Source organism: Lissotriton helveticus, chromosome 2_1, assembly GCF_964261635.1.
Source record: "Lissotriton helveticus chromosome 2_1, aLisHel1.1, whole genome shotgun sequence".
Lineage (NCBI taxonomy): Eukaryota > Metazoa > Chordata > Amphibia > Caudata > Salamandridae > Lissotriton > Lissotriton helveticus.
The window spans coordinates 374,654,850-374,676,213 of NC_136059.1; the positions used below are offsets into that span (position 1 = coordinate 374,654,850).

General features: G+C 43.5%; 1 protein-coding gene across 5 annotated transcripts in view; it reads right to left on the reverse strand.

The window, feature by feature from the left end:
• The window catches only part of DAB2 (DAB adaptor protein 2), a 313,212-nt gene that overhangs the window by 229,299 nt on the left and 62,549 nt on the right, over positions 1-21,364 (reverse strand). The gene's annotated exons all lie outside the window — the stretch shown is intronic.

The window sequence follows — 21,364 nt, forward strand, 5'->3', positions numbered from 1 at the left end:
TGCATATAGGACCCCGCTGGCCAACATCGCCACGGTCTCAACATAATTTCCTATGCAGACAACACACAACTCATCCTCTCACTCACTGACGACCTCACCACCACCAGAACCAACTTCCACAGATGCATGGCAAGCGTCACAGACTGGATGAAGAACAACTGCCTTCAGCTGAACACAGACAAGACATAAGTACTGATCTTCAGCAACAACAGCAACACATGGAATGACTCTTGGTGGCCATCAGACCTAGGACCTGCACCAACTCCCTCCGACCACGCCAGAAACCTCAAATCAACATTGACAACAAGCTCACCATGAAATCACAGATCAATGCGGTCTCCTCCACCTTCTTCCTCAATCTGTGCATGCTATGTAAGAACTTCAGGTGGCCAACACTACACACGAGACGCACCGTGACACAGACCCCCATCACCAGCCAACTGGACTACGACAATGCCCTCTACATAGAAATCGCCACACACCTTCCACAGAGACTTATGACCATGCAGAAAGCCACAGCCAGACTCATCCTCTGCCTTCCATGACAAACCCACATCAGACCCAACCTCAGGCAAATCCACTGGCTCCGCATACAGAAGTGATGCCATATCAAGCAATTGATCCACGTACACAAGACTCTATACAATCAAGGTCCCGCCTACATTAACCACCACCTGAACTTCCACTAATCATTGGGAAGACTGCGCTCAGGCTCCCTCTCACTTGCCCATACTCCCGCATCTACCGAAGCAGAAGTTTCGGACACTCCAACTCCCACATCACAACAAAGACCTGGAACAGACACCCCATGCAACTCCAGACAATCACCTCACTTCAGGAATTCCGAATGGCCCTCAAGACCTGGTTGTTGTAATAAGCCTTCGGGACCTGCAAGTGCCTGGATACCCTATCGGGTGATTAGCTGTGTTTTATAAATCCTGATTGATTGAAAGCTCTCAGCTCACTTCACAGCGACCCTCCACTGGCATACACAGGTCACCGACAATGACCCGATGAGTGCAGCAGCCATCTCCTCATACTTCTCTACAGGAATCCCCTCACTAAGATCCCCTACTAGACCTTGCTCCCTCTAGCTCTCTTCTTCCTCACAGGGCTCACTGGTCTTGGCAAGCAAGCAGACACTGGTGCTCCGGGCTCCAGAAGCAGGCTATCTTTGAGGTCCCTGGGTGATGTCCCTTCACTCACATGGGAGATGGGCAGGCCTTATACCTCCAGCCTTGAGGATAGTCAGAAGTCTTGCAAAGCTTCCCTTCCTTACACAGCTCATCTGGTTGCTTGACAGTTAATAATTTTTGTGGCCCTCAATCTGCCATTCTCACAGTCCATTTCCAGGATTTAGAGCCTGAGTCTCAGAAATTTGTGTTGGGGGTCTGTTTACTTTTGAAGTGCCCTCTCCTCTGCCCTGCTCTACCTCACAAAGCAGTCTGTCACTGAAAGAGTGACTCCAAATCACCCCACAACACAAGCTTTGGGAGTAACTAGAGGATTTAGTAAACAACAAGGGGGACAATGAGGGCTTGATAAGGGTCCACCGTACTTGCCCTGGGTAAAACTAAAATACAAAAGTGGTAGAGTGTTCCTGGGTGGCCCCTCACACCAATGGCACCTATACGGCAAGGAACAAAAGATCTCCGATAAAGAGCCCCTTTATAGGGGCCCGTCGAGCATTGCAGCGCCGGCTCGACGAGGAGCAGGCCCATATGATGAAGCATGACACCTAGCTTGCTGGGCGTGTGAGGGTCCTAGTTCCGAAAGGAGGTATTCCCCACCACTCTGAGTACTCAACAGGTGGCCAATTTGCCAACCAGGAACACCGTACCTCTTTTGTCTTCTAGTAACTAGAGGATCACACCTGGATGTCTATCACCGTGATATGTCTATCAGAAGGTTACAAAGCAAGCACAAGGAGATGATGGACAGAGTGCTGAAACTTTTTAGACACTCACCCCCAGTAACAGATCTGGGTTGAATCCATCATCGTTCTGTAGCTCACCTCGCCACCTCAGTTCAGACTGAGCTATATGCAAATCAGACTTGACCCTTTGTCTCATGGGAACAGTCCAGCCCGAACTGCCAAGCCAGGTCCTCACTGGACCGGAAACAAGCATCTTGGGACTGGTTTTGGGGTAACACCCCTCATCAGCCAGGCTAGCTTAAATGAGCACTGGACCCATCTCTGGGCATACCCTGCCAACTCAGAAACCGGTCCCAGAATACTTGTTTCCAGTCTGATTTTCATATGGCTGGGTCCAAACTGGGGTGGCTTAGTGAGCAGAAGAATGATGAGGGATTAAACCCAGATCAGTGACGGGGCTGTGTGTCTGAAAAGTTTCAGCACTCTGTCCATCATTTTATTGTGTTTACTATCAGAAGGTTACCCCAGGGCCACAGCCCTACTCTTTCTGGTTCCCTTATCAGCCCCTTATCCTTACTGAGATGTGCCCAGGTCCCTTTCCAGTGACTTCTCTCTGAATCAATGTATACCCTTTGAAGTGTGCTGGGTAGCCAGGCTCTCCTTCCCCCAGTGTGTGTCCCACCCAGATCATTTGAATGCAGCAATCAACAAATCTGCCAGGATGAAGGGGGTGCCTTTACCTTCTCATGCTCCTCCAGTCCAAATGGAATCCAGAATCTTCCATGTACTGTCCCTTTCACAGGAACACATACACCCAGCATGTGCAGACAACACACACTTACTGCGCAGCACTACATACCAACTTGATGTAGGCCGAAGGTGAGTTAATCACACAGCAGAACTTTACGAATGAGCCGGTAGGCTCACTCCAGTGACACAGGTAAAAGGCCTATTCACTTCTAGTGAACACTACACAGTATGCTACTACCACTACGCTGGTGCTGCTTAACTCTTGGCAAAGGCAGTAGCCTTTAACCACTATGAGGGTAGTGCTTTGGGCACCCCTCCAGGTCCAACAATACCGCAATCTGTGAGACAGGCCTATGTCAAGGCACACATGCATGATCTGTGTTCACGCATGACAAAAGAAATCAGCACCAGGGATCCAGACTTCATTGCATCCGGGGCACTCAGGGCAGGGGTGCACGTCCATCACCATGTCAAGGACTTTTCCAGTCCAACAAGAAAAATTATTTTTAGGTTAACATCTTTCAGAAGGTTGGTAAAATTTGTAACATTTTGTGATGAAGGTGAGAGTCAACAGATACCTGGGTAGAGGAATGATGGTAAAAAGATATGGAGTGGAACAAGATAAAATTATTTAGGCATTGCAGATATTCTTTTAGTGTGTCGGTCAGGAATGAACAAACATTTAACATCATGCTTGAAAAACCTTCTTGAATTATTGCCACAAGATGTGCTTTTGGACAAACATTGCCATGGCTGCCTTTTGCTTTTGTTTGGAATAATATGGTGACCCTTTTAGGTCTCACCTTCGGCAGCAGGGGCCCCTTCGAGCTCAGAGTCTATATATATGATGACCTGGGAAGCCCGAGGTCATGTATACTTTCTGCAGTACAGCCGTAGTTGCCTCTAATGAATGTGGAAGCCAAAAACATAACAGAATAACACGATCCATTGAACTTCAAGATTGAATGAGCACAACAACATGACATGAAAGCAAACTAAAAAGTGATTCTGGAGTCTGCAACAACCGTATTGCTGTTTGCTTTATGTTTCTTTTCAACCTAACAATGTGTTAGATTTATTAAAGTGGCTGCCAATGTGTGACTTATTTAAATGCAAAACCGAGTAATGCGTTTTACCTTGATTCCTCTCGATGCGACACCTTCGAAAGAACCTTTAATTATTTACAGAGCAAATGTTGACACCTAACTGCAAAAGAGATCATTAATTTGATCTTTACTTATTATTTCAATTTGTTTGCAGATAACTGGCTAGGTAAATGCATTGTTGACCTCGGGTTGAGTCAATTATTCTGTGATTCCAAAGTGGCACAACACAAAAAGATTATATTGCTTGGATTAAACAACTGGGACCTTAATGAAAAAGCTGCCCCAACATAACCAGATAGAATACATCCATGAGAGGTCGGCCTAGGACGTTTAAAGCAAGGCCCTACCGTGTTCTTTAGCCGAGGAGGTTGATTAGTAGTTGAACTGAAATGCACGGCTATTGCGTTAACAGTGGTCGTTGCACACAGTTTGATGGGCGTCCGTGAGAATGCCTCAGAGAGCTCAACATTTGCTGCTGACGTGCAGTGGTTTGGAGGTCATGAATTACAATCAAGGAGAGGCAGACTCAGCCTTCCATCCTTCCGACGTCTGTGAATTGGTTACTAATAACGGTCGTTGGCAGCACTCAGAAAGGACAAACGTTTGCTTCGAAGTGTTATAGAAAGGAAACAAGTTAATATGATTATGTCAGTTTGGACTACTAGCACGATAAGCTTGCATTTGCTGTGAATTAACACACGTCTGTAATTTTTTGTGATAAAGAGTACATGTGATAAAACGAATTGTTTTATTCTTTCGTGTTCCTAATCTACTACTTCAATAAAGATTACTGATACAACAGTAACCCTGTGTTATGAAGGTAAAAGCATGCTGGTTATCTCAAGAAGTTCTGTATGTTTTCAGTGAAAGGAACACATTTGAGGAGCATAGCAAACATATTGTTGAGTAACAGTTACTAGCTGGAAACTTCCCATATTTTAACAATACTCTGTTGATGGCAGCTTGCATGACCAATTCTGCTTTGCTATGAAATAGAGCACATTTTTTAGGAATTTTGTATTGATGATGAGATAGTAATTGTAAAAAAACAAAGGACTATAAGCATTCCACCAACTGAGGGTAGAATATTCTGAATTAAAAATGGAGAAGCATGAAGACAAACGTTGGAAAGTTGGAGCTCCGGCTTATACCAGTCGTTATAAGGACAGAGCCTGTCCATTGCCTTCAATGAAACTCTCAGCATTCCAATGTTCTAATGCAGCCTTAGAGCTCGCTGCAGCAGGCTGTACTGCCCATTAAAGGCCTGCTTGAGCTTTGGTCTTTAAAAAGGGAGCGGGCCTTCAATGGCTGGTAGAAACCCGCTATGGAGGGCTCTAAGGCTATTAGAACATTCCGCACCTACTGGGCAGAATGTTCTAATTTGTAAAACAAAGGCCTCACAGAGTCCGAAGGGGTTGAAATCCCCTCTGGCTCGGTGAGGCCTTTGTTAAACATTGGAATGTTGATGTTTTCCCGGCTTCTACCTGCTATTAGAAGCCCGGAGCACATCATTGATTTCAATGGAGCACTCAACATTCCAATGTTCTAATAAAGATTAATAAGACAAACATGTACCTACTGTTATGTAACAAAAACGTACAGGTTATCACAAGGCCAATAGGTTTAGAAGGAAGAACCCATAGACTAGATGGCATGGCAAGTGCACTGCAGATAAACAGTGTCTAATCATTTACAGTCTACTGACTTAAACAATAAATTGTTTCACTAAATTGTGAAAAGAAAATAGAGCATTAGCCCCTAGAGAAATGACAAATACAAGCATATCCGACTTAGGCTCTGGAAGGCGGGACCCACACCAGGTCTCACGATGACTACCACTGACTAGGTAAACAAGTGATATTTCAATTATCGGAGCCTTATTTAAATTATACATGCCCTAGTAACTTTATTCATGAGGACTAAACCACTTTTCAATAGCAGGCAAGTTCGTTTTACACTCCTCAATGGATTTCCACACACAAACGTTTACCCGCAAGGTGGTTACTGTTTCAGTGAATGTAAATCCTACACCCGGAGGGGAATTCCAGGGCAGGAATGCATTTGAGGTTTGTGCACACCCATAAACCTACAAGTTTGCATGTTTCGCAGAAAAAAAAATTCGATCCCTTAGAACTCTGGAAAAGGTCCAGTTAATGGAAGGAGTAAAAAGCTTTCCAGGAATGAATTGAGCAGCATACATACAACCAAAAACATTGCTGTGGTTATATGTCAATATAGTTTTCTTTCTGGAAGAAATATTTTCGTTAGGGAGGGAAAAAAAAGGTTAACATATTCCGTTCAGACAAAAAATGGAATTCACTCACATCTTTCAATATTAGGTCTGTATAACTGCTACTAGTGCAGGGGTTTCATGTGTAAACTGGTAAATTTTTGTGAATTCCTGAAATGTTTATAGACTTAAAGGTCATAATCCTGCGGGTGTAAATTCACTGATTTATTTGAGTGAGTCCCACTGTATTGTAAATATTTTCCTACATTGATATTGTGATACTCTGCCAAGGTTCGGGCCCTCGTGGAACTATTTTTGACACGAAGGCACAACTAACACAAGTTCCTACAAAATAGGATTATAAATGATCTTAAAAGGCACCAAAAATGGAGTGAAATAAACTCCCCAAAATTACTCCAACAATTGAAAGTCATAAAATGCAACAGCAAAGGAAGTGGAAGCCAGTGTTGTCACAAAAACAATAACAATAATTATCTTCAGTGACTACATATAATATCTACAACATATATGCATTGCACAGCAGGGTGAAAGAAATGAAGAAAAATATTTGGGATACCACAGAGGTTTTGTCTATTTATATATTCGAATCTATTTCCCAACCTGAAGCTTTTCCTTTCTATACAGTTGTGTTCTGGAACAGAAGCCATTTTTCCGGATAGAGTATTCACCACATCGAGTGCTTATTTGGAGAGAGGCAGGGATATCCTCATTACCTCCTCGTCCCTCCCTCGCATCCATTCCTTACGCATTTGAGGCATCCCTGCCTCACCAGACACCCACACCACGTGATTTATCACGCGGGGGCTAGAAGTAGCCCCCACCCCGACTCAAACCTCCTGTGTTCTTCTGGTCTCACCTGTTGAGACACGCTTACCACATGCTGGACGTTTGCAGTGCTGCGGTCTTTTTCTAGATTTCTTCGTTGTTTCTTCATGGGAGGTCCTCTCCCTTGTTGTCTTCTGCCTGCGGGGCCTGGCGGAGCCGGCCTGGGCAGCGCTGTGCCTTCCCTCACCGTGTCTGGTGTAGCGGTGCGCCCCAGGCGGTGGAGCGGACGGGTCTGGCTGACGGAGTCACCGGCCCTGTGTGGCTGGGGCTGTATTTCCAGGTTGGAGGCCGGAAATGGTAGCGGCGGCAGTGGGGTCGACTGGAAGCCTCGCCTGGCTGTTTCTGCTCCTTGTTACAGTAAGGGCCTTTTGTGACGCCGTTTTTAAATTTTTCATGTGTGTTTTTTGATTGGTTTCTGTATTTTCGCAGGGGGAGTCTGCTTTCTCTTATTTCTTATTGGTTTTATGGGGTTCCCTCCCAGTTTTTCGTGCCAGTTGAGCTGCTCCCTATTTAACCATCTCTCAGCTATGCTTCTGGTTGTTGTGTCATTATGGCGAAGCGTGCTTCCAAACGCAGGCATATTTTGTCCTCCTCCTCTGATGAAGATGAGCCGATTACGGCTCGCCGGACTCGGTCGGAGGGTCCTAGGGATTCTGCGGCTCTGCTGTCAGCTTCTGAGGTCCAGGACATGATTGAGGCAGCTGTGGCTCACGTTCTAGAAGCTAGGGTCCCCGCTAAAGGCCAGTCTTCTCGTTCTGCGGTGGGTCCGGAGGACTCTCCCTCTGAGGACTCTTCTTCTTCGGGAGCTGCCAAGCCTTCTACCTCTTCTGGGAAGTTTGTGCGTTGGGAAGAGGCTCCTGCGATTCTCCAGCACATTAGGGAAAACCTGGGGTTTTCGTCCTTTTCTACTCTAAGGGGTCAGATGACATATTTCCACAGTATGTTAAGCCCTCCGTTCTCGCTATGCCCTTTCATGGACACATCAAGGACTTGATTTCTGGGGAATGGCGCGATCTGGAGCGCTCGTCGGTTCCTCGTTTCTTGCAGAAGCTGTACTCCTTGGAGGAGGGGGAGGTTTCTCTTCCTCAGTCTGTCAAAGTGGATGCCATGTTGGCCACCCTGATTGGTCATACGGCGATTAATCCAGAGGTTTGCTCTCCATCTGATGCTACTGATAAAAAGGCGGATCGGGTGCTGAAGAAAGCCTTCTCTGCTGGTAACTTGTCAATGCGTGCTGGCATTTATCCTGCTTATGCGGCACAGTCATTGGTGTCTGACTTTGGGAAGCTGGCCACGGCTATTCAGGAAGAGACGGACTGCTCCGGCTTGCTTGTCCACATGGAACAGCAGGCCAAGCTCTTGGCTGACGACTCTTCGGATGTACTTCGTTCTTCTGCCATGGCTTCTGGTTCCTTGGTCCTGGCTCGGAGAAACCTGTGGATGCATGACTGGAAGGCGAATTCTTCATAGAAGTCATCTCTCCTTAAGATCCCCTTTGACGGCAGGATGCTTTTTGGTGGGCAGCTGGACAGTATGATCACAAAGACTTTCAAGGCCCATAAGCATGCTCTGTCTTACAAGGGCAAGCCATCTGCTTCTCACTCTCACCGCTTCTGGAATCCGGCTCCTTCCTCTGCCTCTTCTTTCCAGTCTTCCTGGCAGTCCTCAAGGGCCTTTTCAGACCGTCGGCGTAAGTTCCAGCCCATGAAGGCGGCTGCCGTGGCTGGTCCCTATTGTCCCTCGGATGCCTTCAAGCGGAAGTCCTGACAACCACGGCATGGCAGCCTAGAGACCTGTGGGCGAGAGGCTGTTGTGTTCCTGGAGGCTTAGAGTCTGGATGTGAGGGATCGCTGGGCGTTGGGTATTATCAGGAGAGGTTATCCTATCGACTTTGCCGCTATTCCGCCTGGCAAAGAAGGCGATCCTCCCGGTGCACCGACGCAACGAGGTCAGGGTTGTTATTCCATTTTGTTTCTGGTCCAGAAGGTGTCAGGGGGGTTCTGGCCAGTTCCGGACCTCAAGAGGGGTAGGTTCGGACCGTTCACTTCAAAATGGTGACCTTGCAGTCCATCATTCCATTGGTGGGGGTCCGGGACTTCATGACTTCTATCGATCTGCAGGACGCCGATCTTCATATTCCGGTAGCTCGGGAGCATCAAAAGTTTTTACGTTTTGCGATTGGCGACTCCCACCCCCAGTTTGCGGTTTTGCCATTCGGGCTGAAGTCCGCTCCATGGGTCTTCACCAAACTTTTGGCTCCGTTGTTGGCCTTGGTCCACGCCCAGTGGATATTTCTCCATCCTTACCTGGACAATTGGTTGGTTCATGCTCCCTCATTCCAGCTGGCTCTCATTCACACGGAGTTGGTTCTGGCCGTTTCGAGGGGGCACGGCTTTCTTATCAATGTGGGGAAGTCCTACCTTGTTCCTTCCCAGGATCGTCTCTTCATTGGAGCCCGGTTTTGGACGGATTTGGGGGTGGTCACTCTGCCCAAGGCTCGTGTGGACAAAATTCAATCACACATCCTGTCATTTCTGTCTGGTCAGGTTCAAGTGGCAGCTCATTGGCTTCAGGTGCAGGGGGACATGGCGGCCACGGTCTTTCTGGTTCCTTGGGCCTAGTTTCATTTGCACACTGTGATGGCTCATGTTCTGGCCCATTGGTCTCCCCATTGCCTCCCCCTCTCTTCTCCGATTCCAGTGTCCCCTCAGATCAGGATGGCTCTGGGTTGGTGGTTGGTTCGGGATCATCTGCTGAAGGGGGTCTCTCTCTCTCTCTCCTCCAGCTCCCGTGGTGGTCACCACGGATGCCAGCCTCTCAGGGTGGGGAGCCTGGATTGGGGTTCATCAGACCAGGGGCTTCTGGTCCCCCTCTCAGGGCATGAGGTCATCAAATTGGAGAGAGTTGGAAGTGGTCCGTTTGGCTCTGTTGGCCTTCTCCCGGTTTCTGCAGGATTCCGTTCTCGTCCGGACGAACAACGTCACTACCATGGATTACATGAACAGGCGGGGGGGTGGACGGGGCTGGGTCCTCGTCTCTGGTGGCGGCACAGTTGTTCAGTTGGGCGAAGTCTCATCTGGTGGCACTCTCGGCTATTCATATTCGGGGGTGTTCAATTCCCTGGCCATCCCGTCCTCTGTGGATTTCTGCCTCCGTCGGGAGTTGTTTGTGTATCTGGCGGTGCATTGGGGTGTTCCGGTGGTGGACCTCTTTGTGTGTGTGGGCGATGCCAAGGTGGCCTGGTTTGTCTCCCGCAGTCGGGAGGGGTCGGCCTGTGCGGTGAATGCTCTCTCCTGCCCTTGGCCTCGCTAGCTTCTATATGCTATCCCTCCTTTCCCCTTTCTTCTCCGCTTCATTCTATGGGTCCGATCCTTGGGGGCTCCGGTGATTCTTGTGGCTCCGGCTTGGACTTGTGCCTGCTGGTTTCCTCTCCTGGTAGAGATGAGGTCGGAGGTAGAGTGGTTGCTGCCTCTGTCTCCATTATCTTTGGTGTTCCCGGTGTTGCAGCGGGATGTTCTGGTCAGGATGCGCTTGGCGGCCTGGACGTTGAAGGTCTGCTATGTAAAGGGGTTTCAGCTCGCATGACCTCTACACTGCAGGCGGCTAGGCGCCTGTCGACAAACAAGTATTACCCGAGTCACTGGCGTTCTTTCAGTCGGTGGTGTTGTGAAAAGGGTTTGGACCCTGCTTCATCTTTTTTGTTTGAGGTGATGCTGTTTCTCCAGGGAGGTGCTGCCTTGGGCTTGAAGGTTTCTTCCCTTCGTTTGCAGTGGGCTGCGATGAAGGCATTTCGGAGCTCTTGGGGCAATCTCTCGGATCCTGATGGGTTGGTTGATCACCTTTTTAAGGGTTTTGGGTAATGTTCTTCTTACCCCTCAGCGGCATTTTCCCACCTGGGATCTGTCTCTGGTCTTGGACGCTTTGATGCCCCCACCCTTTGAGCCCTTGATTTCTGTTGACCTGCGCCTTTTGTCCTTCAAGACCTTCTTTTTGGTGGCCATTTCTTCTGCTCACCGCCTGGGTGAGCTGGGCGCTCTCTCTTCTAAACACCCTTTTTGTCGGGTTTTTGAGGACAGGATCATTTTGAAACCGGTTCTTTCCTTTCGTCCTAAAGTTGATTCCCAGTTCCACAAGGATCAGGTGATGGTCCTTCCTTCCTTTTTTGATTCCCTGTCGTCAGAGTCTGAGGTGCGGCTACACTCTTTGGATGTTCGAAGGGCTATCCTGCTCTATTTGGAGCGGGCGCTCCTTTCCGTCGCTCTGATTCGCTTTTTGTTAATTTTGGGCCTGTGAATCGGGGTTTGCGTCCTTCTACTCCTTCTTTGAGTCGTGGTGTTCGGTATCTGATTTCTTTGGCGTACAAGGTGGCGGGGCACCTTTTTCCTTTGGGCGTTCGGGGTTGTTCCACTCGGTCCATGGTGGTGTCCTGTGCGGATGTCCAAGGGACTTCCATTTCTGAGATATGCCGGGCTGCCACCTGGGCTTCACCGTTGACCTTTGCCTCACATTACTGAATTGGCCGGGAGGTTGACCGTGCTGATGTTTATGGGTCCAATGTTCTTTCCACTATGGTTCCTGAATAGTGGTTTTTCTTGTTGTCTGTGTTTTTTAATAAACCTGTTTTTGCATACCTTCTTTGGTTGTCCTGATTGGCTTTGTACTTCTCAAATGCATAAGGAATGGAAGTGAGGGAGGGACGAGGAGGTAATGCTTCAATTACTTACCGGTAATTGCATTACTCCGAGTCCTACTCCCTCTCTTCCATTACTTACATCCCTCCCTCCCTGGTAGTCCAGGCCATCATTTTGGTATGGTTTCGGTCTCTGTGGTAATACAGGAGGTTTGAGGGGGCGGGGGCCACTTATATCCCCGTGTGATAAATCACGTGGTATGGGTGTCTGGTGAGGTAGGTATGCCTCAAATGCGTAAGTAATGGAAGCGAGGGAGTGGGACTCAGAGTAATGCAATTACCGGTACGTAATTGAAGCAAACATGAGCTCAGAGCAGAATTTATGCAGGTGGTTGCAAGTAGTGGCCATGGTCGCTCGTTTTTGGGTTCCAGGACTTATTTTTTAGTCATTAGCCGTGGATCCAGAGCAAAAGAGACAAAGGCAAAAAAGGAGAAAAAAGGTGAAAAAGAAAAATAGGAAATTAGTCTCAAACGAAGAAAGCAGCGATTAAAAATAACACACAGTAGTGAGGAAAAGTTCAATAGGGTGGATGAGGAAAGAGGGTTAAGGTGGGATAATGATAATTAGGGCTCCCAGTGTTATGGTATTTATTTTTTTGTCATTTCCGTCTGTATTTATCCATATTTATATTTTGTCAACTTTATCTGTATTTATCCATATTTATTATGGGTATTGTGAAAACAATAAGCCTGCAACTGGTATATTTCCACATTTATGCAATCAATGAATATGCCCTCATGGTTGAATTTCTGCCAGGTTTAAGTGATATGAACACCCGCAGACGATAAATCAATGCACTTATATGAAAATATGCACATTTCAGTAAGCTGCTTTACTAAAACATCTTTCATTTTTAACCCCCTTCCCTATCAGTCCACACAGTTATTGGCCTGGCAGTCATGACAAAGTTTATTTAGAATCACTAAAAAAGCACCCAATTTCTGTTTGTACACACATTTAATAAATAAATACAGACAAGAAAATAAATGGTTTTCTGTCTGTATTTATCCGTACAAATCAGTAAAAACGGAAAACAGGGAGCATTAATGATAATGAAGCCCTGGTATCTGGCCACCCTTGTATGCAGCAGATTTGGTTTGTGGGCTCCTAGGAAAAGATAACATTTTCGCACTGACAAGAGTAACCAGAACCTAATTTTGCTGACATCTAATACTTTTATTTGCAGAATAAAGTCCTCATTGGTGGTTTTAATTTTATTAGACCCCATATGATTACCTGGTTGGTGCACTACCACAATATTGACTGCAAAATATCATGCTATAAAAATACTGTGGGCATTATATCGCCGCGACAAATACATCGGAAGTCAAATTATATAATTAGGTAAGAATTCAGAATGGGTTAGGGTTACAACTACGGTTAGTGCTAGGGATAGGGCTGGGTGTGCTCCTATATTTTTAGTATTTGCTATCTATTTTCCATTATATATATATATATATATATATATATATACATATATACATACACACACACATACACACACCCCAATACAACATATATTATACAAGTGTATCGATAAATTTGTGTGCCACATTTTGCTTCATGCAGGCAGGCCAGATTTATAAAATTGTTTTCCTGATCTGCACAGTTATGTTTCCAGATACAACCATTATTACCAGCTCTGGCTTCATGTGCTGTAAATGTGCTTTCTAAGATTAGTGCAACGAAAAGTCTCCTGCAATAAGCTAAGCATTTGATATATATTGTGAACCAGAAGAATCAAAGACCATGTTCTGCTAGAGGAGCTGATGTGCGATGTATCACTGGTTACTCCAAATTATTACCATAGTGCGGATGCAGCACTTTCAGACAGGACCACAGAGTCCTATGTAGCACTATAAATTTGTAAGAATGCAGTTCCATTTTTGTAGTTACAGGACCCAAACTTAGTTACAAATTATTGACCTATGTTGTCATCACATCAGCCATGTTTCATGACAAATGATACCGGTCTTGTTCATTCCTATTTGTAAAACAAATGCTTTGTTTGCACCAAGGAATATTTTTTTATTAAAGATTCAATAAAATATACTCTTGATTGTTTGAACCATATCACTGAGAAAATAATGCAAAACCTTGAATAATGAGGCAAGCCATGCGTTCCACTATTGACAGAAGTAAAGCATAATAATGTTTATTTGAATCAAAGAATGATATTAAAACATTTTGCTGATCAAGGACTCGGGTCGTGAGTTTACTATTGGTCATAATGTCATGGCCAAGAGCTGCTGGATTCAGCATTTGTGCTATTGCAAGCCCTTCCAGGAACTATGGGAGTGTATCCTCACCCAATTAACATCTAGCAACAGTTGCAGATGTAAAAACAAGACCCTCACCACAAGAATTTACCAGACAGGATGGTCTGGTTACTAAATCATAATGAGTGTTCATCTAAGCTGACAAGGTTGAAAAGAAAATCCAAAAGACATCTGTTTTATAAATTAGTCTTCATGTAAGAGGTATCCTAACTATATAACTACCAATCTTGAGTATATAATTTGAACAGGATAGTGTTCAACTATTCGAGGATATCAGAACTAAAATAGGGTTAACAAATTGGAGGACATAGCTCTGGTTACTCTTCTTAGCATTCCTGATAAAACCATCAGTATTTGAGTAAGTCTCTATAGCTAATCAACTGGAGATGAAAACGTCCACATTTACAAAACTGGCCTCGCCAACAGGTTCTCACAATTGACCATAACGGAACATGCTGTGCTCAGTAGAACGCCCAAATAAATCATACAGGGAGTCATGCAGGGAGTGGAAGGATTTCAGATTCCACAGTAGGACTGCAACTTCTTCGGTCACCCTGAAAAGGTCTTCCTGATTTTCACCTGTAATATTTGAGAGCCATGAGAGAGAGAGGTTTTTTGCTTACTTAACAGCACTAAACAACTGCATGAAGTTACTGGATAGTCTTTTAACTCCAAATCTGACTTTCCAAAAAGGTGCCTCTAAATAAGAAGGCAAGATACAATCTATGCAGACAATGTCTTACTACAGTAGTATCAAATACAATTGTCAATTAATACAATTAAGCAGGCAGCTACCACTCCAAAAAAACCTTCACTTGACTTCCATGATTATTAAAACCACAACAAATGAAAATCTTCAACTACTGAACTCCTACCATTTTATAGACCTTACAGGCATTCCATGACTGGAAATTGTACATCGATTACATTCTTCTCTGACAGAATACATTAAGTCCATCAATATCATTCCCAAATGTATCTTTTCATAAAAATATGTAATGTACCTGAGATCTTAGAGCTGTTTTATACCTGAAGTAAACTTAAGATTAATTGTAGAAATTATACCATCTTAATGTTGAACTTAAAACAATGTAGTGAAGACTGACAGACCTGATTGGTAATGTATGTTCTGTGTTTCAGAAAGGCCTTGTGACCACCCTATTTCAATTTCCATTGCCACTTGCACTAGCTACATCCGACTTGGAGAATGTCTCATAAACTAAGCAGGTATTATTCTAGCAAGATAGTCAGTTAGAAAGAAGATAGTTCATGGACTATCCTCCAGATCCTTAAGAAGGCTCTTACTGGCGACCCTTGGCCCTGGGACAGTAGTAAAGTCCTACCACTCATGCCACAGCTGTGCCTCCACCAGGAAAGGCGGGGCAGCAGTAGGTGAGAGCTTTGCAATGACAGAAAGGAGCATTATTGTTGTTCTCCTTCCCCCACAACAGATGTGGCATAGTTTATGTAAGACTCCCAGTGCACCTTGGCCCATAGAAAGTATCAGACAGCAGGCATCAGCCCCCCAGAACATCAGATCGATGCCCCAATGTATATAGAGGCCAGAAGGCAGGAAATGAGATCAATTCTTCAATGCCACTGGCAGCGTCATGGCACATTCAGCAAAAAAGCTGAAAATATTAAGCAGGAGAATTCCAAATTGAGCAACACTTCTGGCATTCTGAGTAGCACCCTGCATCAATACCCTGGCGCAAGCAGCGTCATCATGCACATCAATACGCATTTATGGCACAAACGCCCCTGGTACAGTGACGGCAATGCCTTACATTTAAGAGTGAGTAGCCATGGAACAACATTAATATTGCGACATAAAATCAATAAGTACACAGGTGATACATTTTTGTTTTAAACGAGACACTTTGAAAAAAAATTGTCAGAACAGATACCTCTTGGAGTTGCTAAAATGTATCATCTGCAGACTGTTTACTACTTATACAGACAGAATGGTAACAACTAGTCGAACCTTTCACCTACGGGATGATGGTTAACAGTGTGGCTCAATAACAACAATGGCTAGAAGTTAACTATTAATTCTTCTTTTGTACAATATTTCTTTATTGTTTTTGAGAAATAAGAAAAACAGACAGAAGTGCGTCATATAAGGAATGCACACAGTATGAACTTCTAGGGAAATGTAAAATAAATATCAACCTTATCGGAATTATACGAACGAAACGTATGACTGAAATATAGTGTTGGTGTTATAGATATAAAAACTTTCACTTCTGAGTAGATAGTACTATTTTCTTACCCATAAAAGAAGCAGGGTCTACTATGCGGATTTAACATTAGTGGATGAGGCACATATAGCATTATGCCAATACCTAGGCCAGGACACTTCTCTCCAAAAGGCAAAAGGTGAAACAGCTGATTGGAAGGTTCAAGGAGCGCAAGATCTGGACACGCCAAAGACATTATTACCACGATCGTTGTTCAGCTCAAGGTCCGTAAACTGTCACCGCATGTACGCATACATTGGTTGACATCACCAATACAGGTGCAGTGTATGCCCTTTATATATATATATATATATATTCCTTTACTCGCTCTCAGCTTCCACTTCAACCAGGAACAACGAACATGGACCCAGGTATATCGAGCAGTATTTAATTTATTGCCAGTTCTGCCATGACGCGTTTTGGGCGATCCCGCCCTTGATCACATGACAACTCATTGACATTTCTCTTCGCTTTTTAAAGTGCAAGTGCAATTGATAATCCCATGGACATGGTAAACATACTCATTTCTTACATATGAGTTGCCCGCATAATAAAAACATAAATGTTGCAAAGTGGCCATACATACCATATTCAGACGGATTCACGGATAAATATATATATAAAAATATAAAATACATTTTAATATCGGCTTCAAAATGCCTGAACCTCGCCCTAAAAGTAAACTGTGTCCAACTCGTGAAACCATATAAAGTGCATACCAAATCAGTGCAATAAAAAAATTATGTATAAAACATAAAAAGAATATCAAAAAACACTTAAACAGTTTCCAGTTCCAGCATAGCAGTGACTCTAAAGTAATTTTGAAAAGCCCCTTATGTAAACATATTTGTGATATCCGCCTTAATTAGGGTATTCTAGTTGCATACTTGTAGTCCCATATTGAGGGCGGATAACCGAGTGCAAAAAACATCAATTTTAAAGTGCATCTGTGCTCAGGTCAAATTTCGTATATTTCATGAATAATAAATAGTTGATCTCCCAGAAAATTATATATATATATATATATATATATATATATATATATATATATATATATATATATATATATATATATATATATATATATATATATATATATATATATATATATATATATATATATATATATATATATATATATATATATATATATTTGGGGAGAGGAGTTGGCCTAACGGCTAGGGCGCTCGACCTCGGACCTTGGGGATCTGGGTTCGAGTCTCGGTAACGACGCCAAAAACCTCCTGTGATTCTGGGCAAATCACTTAATCTCCCCGTGCCTAAAATGAATGCGTGTCCTCATGTAACTGTAACGTAACTGGTGCTATGTAAAGCGCTCTGATACCTGATCCAGTTCGGGTCTAGTTCGCGCTATATAAAACTCTGCAAAAAAAAAAAAAAGATATATGTATATATATATATATATTACCTACTGGCGGTCGCCAGTAGGTATATATAGTTAGGATTTTTTCTCTATGGGATTTTTGAAAATTCTATGTCTAATAACTTTGGCGTTTGTGGACGGAATTGGCTGAAATTTTCAGGAAAATGGCACATTTTGTTTCTGAGCAGCCCCTGAAAATTTCGGGGGGGTTCGTCAAGGGGGGGCCGAGAAAAAAGGGGGGTCCCCATGTTAATTTCCATAGGGCGGTTGGCCTCACTTTTAGCCCGAACGGCTGAATGGATTTGCACGAAACTTGGCAAAATTGTAGGGACTGGTAGCCCGATGTGCCTTTTGTAGGTCTCAATATATGTGCTCCAGTGGATTTTGAGAAATTAACGTTTAAAAAAAGATATATATCTGTAACAGCGGACCGGGCAGCGCTCCAGGACGCGTACTTTTCGCGCAACGGAGCTTTGTGAAGCGAAGCTGATTGGTTCTCCGGCGTCTGTCAACATTCCAAACAGTCCGTAGCGGCCGCCATCTTGTCTCTCGGTAGGATCGAGAGACAAGAGGAGGCCAAAGCGAAGGGGCAAATGACCATAAGGGGGCATAGTACATTGTCGCTGACCCCCTAGGTTTGATGTGGAGGTTTTAAAAGGGCCCCGCGGGGCAAAAAAAAAAAAAATAATAATAATCGAACGGCTGAATGGATTTGCATGAAACTTGGCAAAATTGTAGGGACTGGTAGCCCGATGTGCCTTTGCTAGGTCTCAATATATGTGCTCCAGTGGATTTTGAGAAATTAACGTTCAAAAAAAGATATATATCTGTAACAGCGCTCCGCTTCGCGTACTTTTCGCGTTACGGAGGTTTGCGAAGCTGATTGGTTTTTCGGCGTCTGTAAACATTCCAAACAGTCCGTAGCGGCCGCCATCTTGTCTCTCGGTAGGATCGAGAGACAAGAGGAGGCCAAAGCGAAGGGGCAAATGACCATAAGGGGGCATAGTAGATCGTCCCTGACCCCCTAGGTTTGATGTGGAGGCTTTGAAAGGGTCTCGCAGGGCAAAAAAAAAAAATACTGTTTTTTTAGTTTTTTTGCGTGGAGTGCGCCCGGTTCGCGAACCGGGAAGCGTTCTGGGGAGCGTACTTTCTTGAAAATTAGTGAAAAAAGTTAGAGTAAAATAATAATTGTGAGTGATCAGATGTAGGGTAGCTCTGAGAAGAGCTTTTGGGTTTATGGTACATTTAGGTACTTATAAGTAGGTACCAATGCACAGTCTTAAATTCAGAGTGAAAACTCTGTTGCCCTCATCTGAGAAGTGAACTCCATCTCCTCTGTAGATATCTTGCATGTAGTAACGCAAGTTATTGTTGTACAGGGAGCCCATTCCATGGTCTCTCATGTAAGCTGAAACAGATTTGTTTACATGCTTCCTCGATTTCTCAATTTGTGGACAAAATTGGTTCGACCACCTCCATTTCTGTCTTTGGCATATATTTGAATATACCAAGGCAGTCTGAGGAAAAAGTGCCATCAATTGCTCAAAGGTGTCCTTTAAAAGCATTTCCAGACCTACCCCAGTCAAAGTGCCCAAATCATTACCTCCACAGTGCACAATTAACAGGTCAGGTTTTGGCAAATGCATAAAGGTTTTCACCAATGGTATCAATTGGTGACATTTTAATCCTCTGTGGCCAAACCACTTAATTTCCACATCTTGTAAATTGAGGTTAGGTAAATTCCTGTTTTCAGCGTACCTTTGAGCCCAATAGATGTAACTATGTCCAACAATCCAGACAGAAAACATGGTGAGAGAAGGTTCTGCTGCAGTCAGATGAAGTGTGGCAATGAAATGGCAGTTGAAAAAATGAGAGTGTAAAATGAAAAAAACTGAGGAGTTTCTGTGTTAATGAAGCAGTAAGAGTGATTGGTGGATTTTGATTGCTGAAAACAGAAAGTTAGTGTGCATGGATGAGTTCGTTGAAAGATGTATTTTGAGTGGCGAAGAAAAAATCATTAAATGAAAGAATGCTCTGGATATGCAGGTGCACTGAGAGTTCAGAGTTCAATTGCAACATTGTTGTGTGAGAGGTCTTGCAAGAGGTGGTTGCTATGCAGAAAAAGCAGAGAGGGGGCAGAGGGGGGAAGGGTTTTGCTTTGAAAAAAAGTGAGGGAAGAGTTTTGATTGGGTGACATGAGAGATATGTGTGAGGAATTACAGCATTTCTGTGCTTTTGATAGCTGCAGACTCTGGAGTGCATACTGTGGTAATGAAATGATGCAAAGTCCTTATACTTTCTTGTAGTATCTTTATTTAATTAAGAAGGTAGGTAAATAAGATACTAGTAAAGGCCCCACCAGGAGCTGATGTTGTTGCTCAGCCCACACTCATCAACTGTCATTCCACAGACACACATGCACACTCACATTCTGAACTCTCTGACATCACATACTCTAACATTCCACATAGACAGAACATTCACTCTGGCTGAGCAACTGGAAAGTAGGAAAACTCAGGCACAACATATCCCCTTTCCTTCAGAGGAAAAAACAGAATTATAAATTTAGAGAGATAACATTTGCAAATAAATGTACAGTTCAAATCATCAAAGGAGAACAGAATGAGAAGAGAGGAAATAAGTAGATGACAATGAAACAATGTAAATGGAACACATCTCCTTCCCTTGAAGAAAGTAAGTAATGCAAACATGAACAGGCTTAAAATGTAAAACATAGGGTAAATACCTCATTGCATTAAACATCTAAGAAATTAAAGAATAACTTACTTTAATACTTGTAATTGCATTAAACATCTAAGAAATTAAAGAATAACTTACTTTAATACTTGTAATGCACCAAATACTTGTGCTGTATAACACTTAGAGAAATTGAAGCATATCGCGTTTTACCGGTTGTATTGCATCATAAACCAGTGTCGTATAACACTTAAAGAAGTTGAAACATAATGTGTTTAAACACTCGTATTAACTAAATATTAAAGTTGCACTATTATACTTGTTGAGTAATAACTAATCTGATACCACACACTCTTAGTGCTTGCGCTTAATTGAAAACATCAAAAGAACATGCTTGAAGGGTGAAGCAGGGTTAAAATAAATTTAGAAGGTATGAGTACTTCTGAATATGTTTAGATTGGCCAAATCAAAACATACTACGTACTAAACGCCCACTTTCGAGATGGAGAAAATATAAATAAATGCGCAAAACATAGTATATATAACTGCATAAAGTAGGACTTGTAACTATGGTTGTGGTGTAACTCTAAAACTGCTAATTGCTAATATAATACAGATTCATCATAACTTGAATAAATAACCTCAGGTATATTACGAGTAATCTATAAACTTTATAAAACAACATTCACGTAGGAAGATCACTAAACATATCTGTAAATTAAAGTAAAGACATTTCTTAAAGTTGGCTGTAAACTTGTACACAAATTAGTGAGATGATGGTAGCAACGCTCAAAATTGTTACCATGAAATCGAAGAACGTACTGCACTATTGAAGAGAATGTTCTGATAGTCCCATGACGAACATGAAGACAGCTGATGTCACCGTTTCCACAATTTAGGACAAGCTGCACAGTCGAATCAGGAAGTATCATAACAGTGCAGCCATGGAAATAGGTAGGAAATAGAAACGCTCCACGTCACGTTATGTAAAGCGGAATGTCGAAGGGTGACGAATACAGGACTTCGCTCCTCCACTGAGTCACAGAAAGATTCCAAAACGTCACCATATTTGAAAGTGGCAAAGAGGGAAAAGGATCAGAGCGGAGGGCTAGTCAAACGGTATTTTCAGGTTAGCATCGAGTAGCAAATGGCATTGTTTAAAATTATTTGTTGACCTTCATTTTCCATGGCATCATTTTAAAAAAAATTTTTTGAAGTCAGGAAATAACATTCACTCACGCAAAACACGCAAACTAACAAATAAT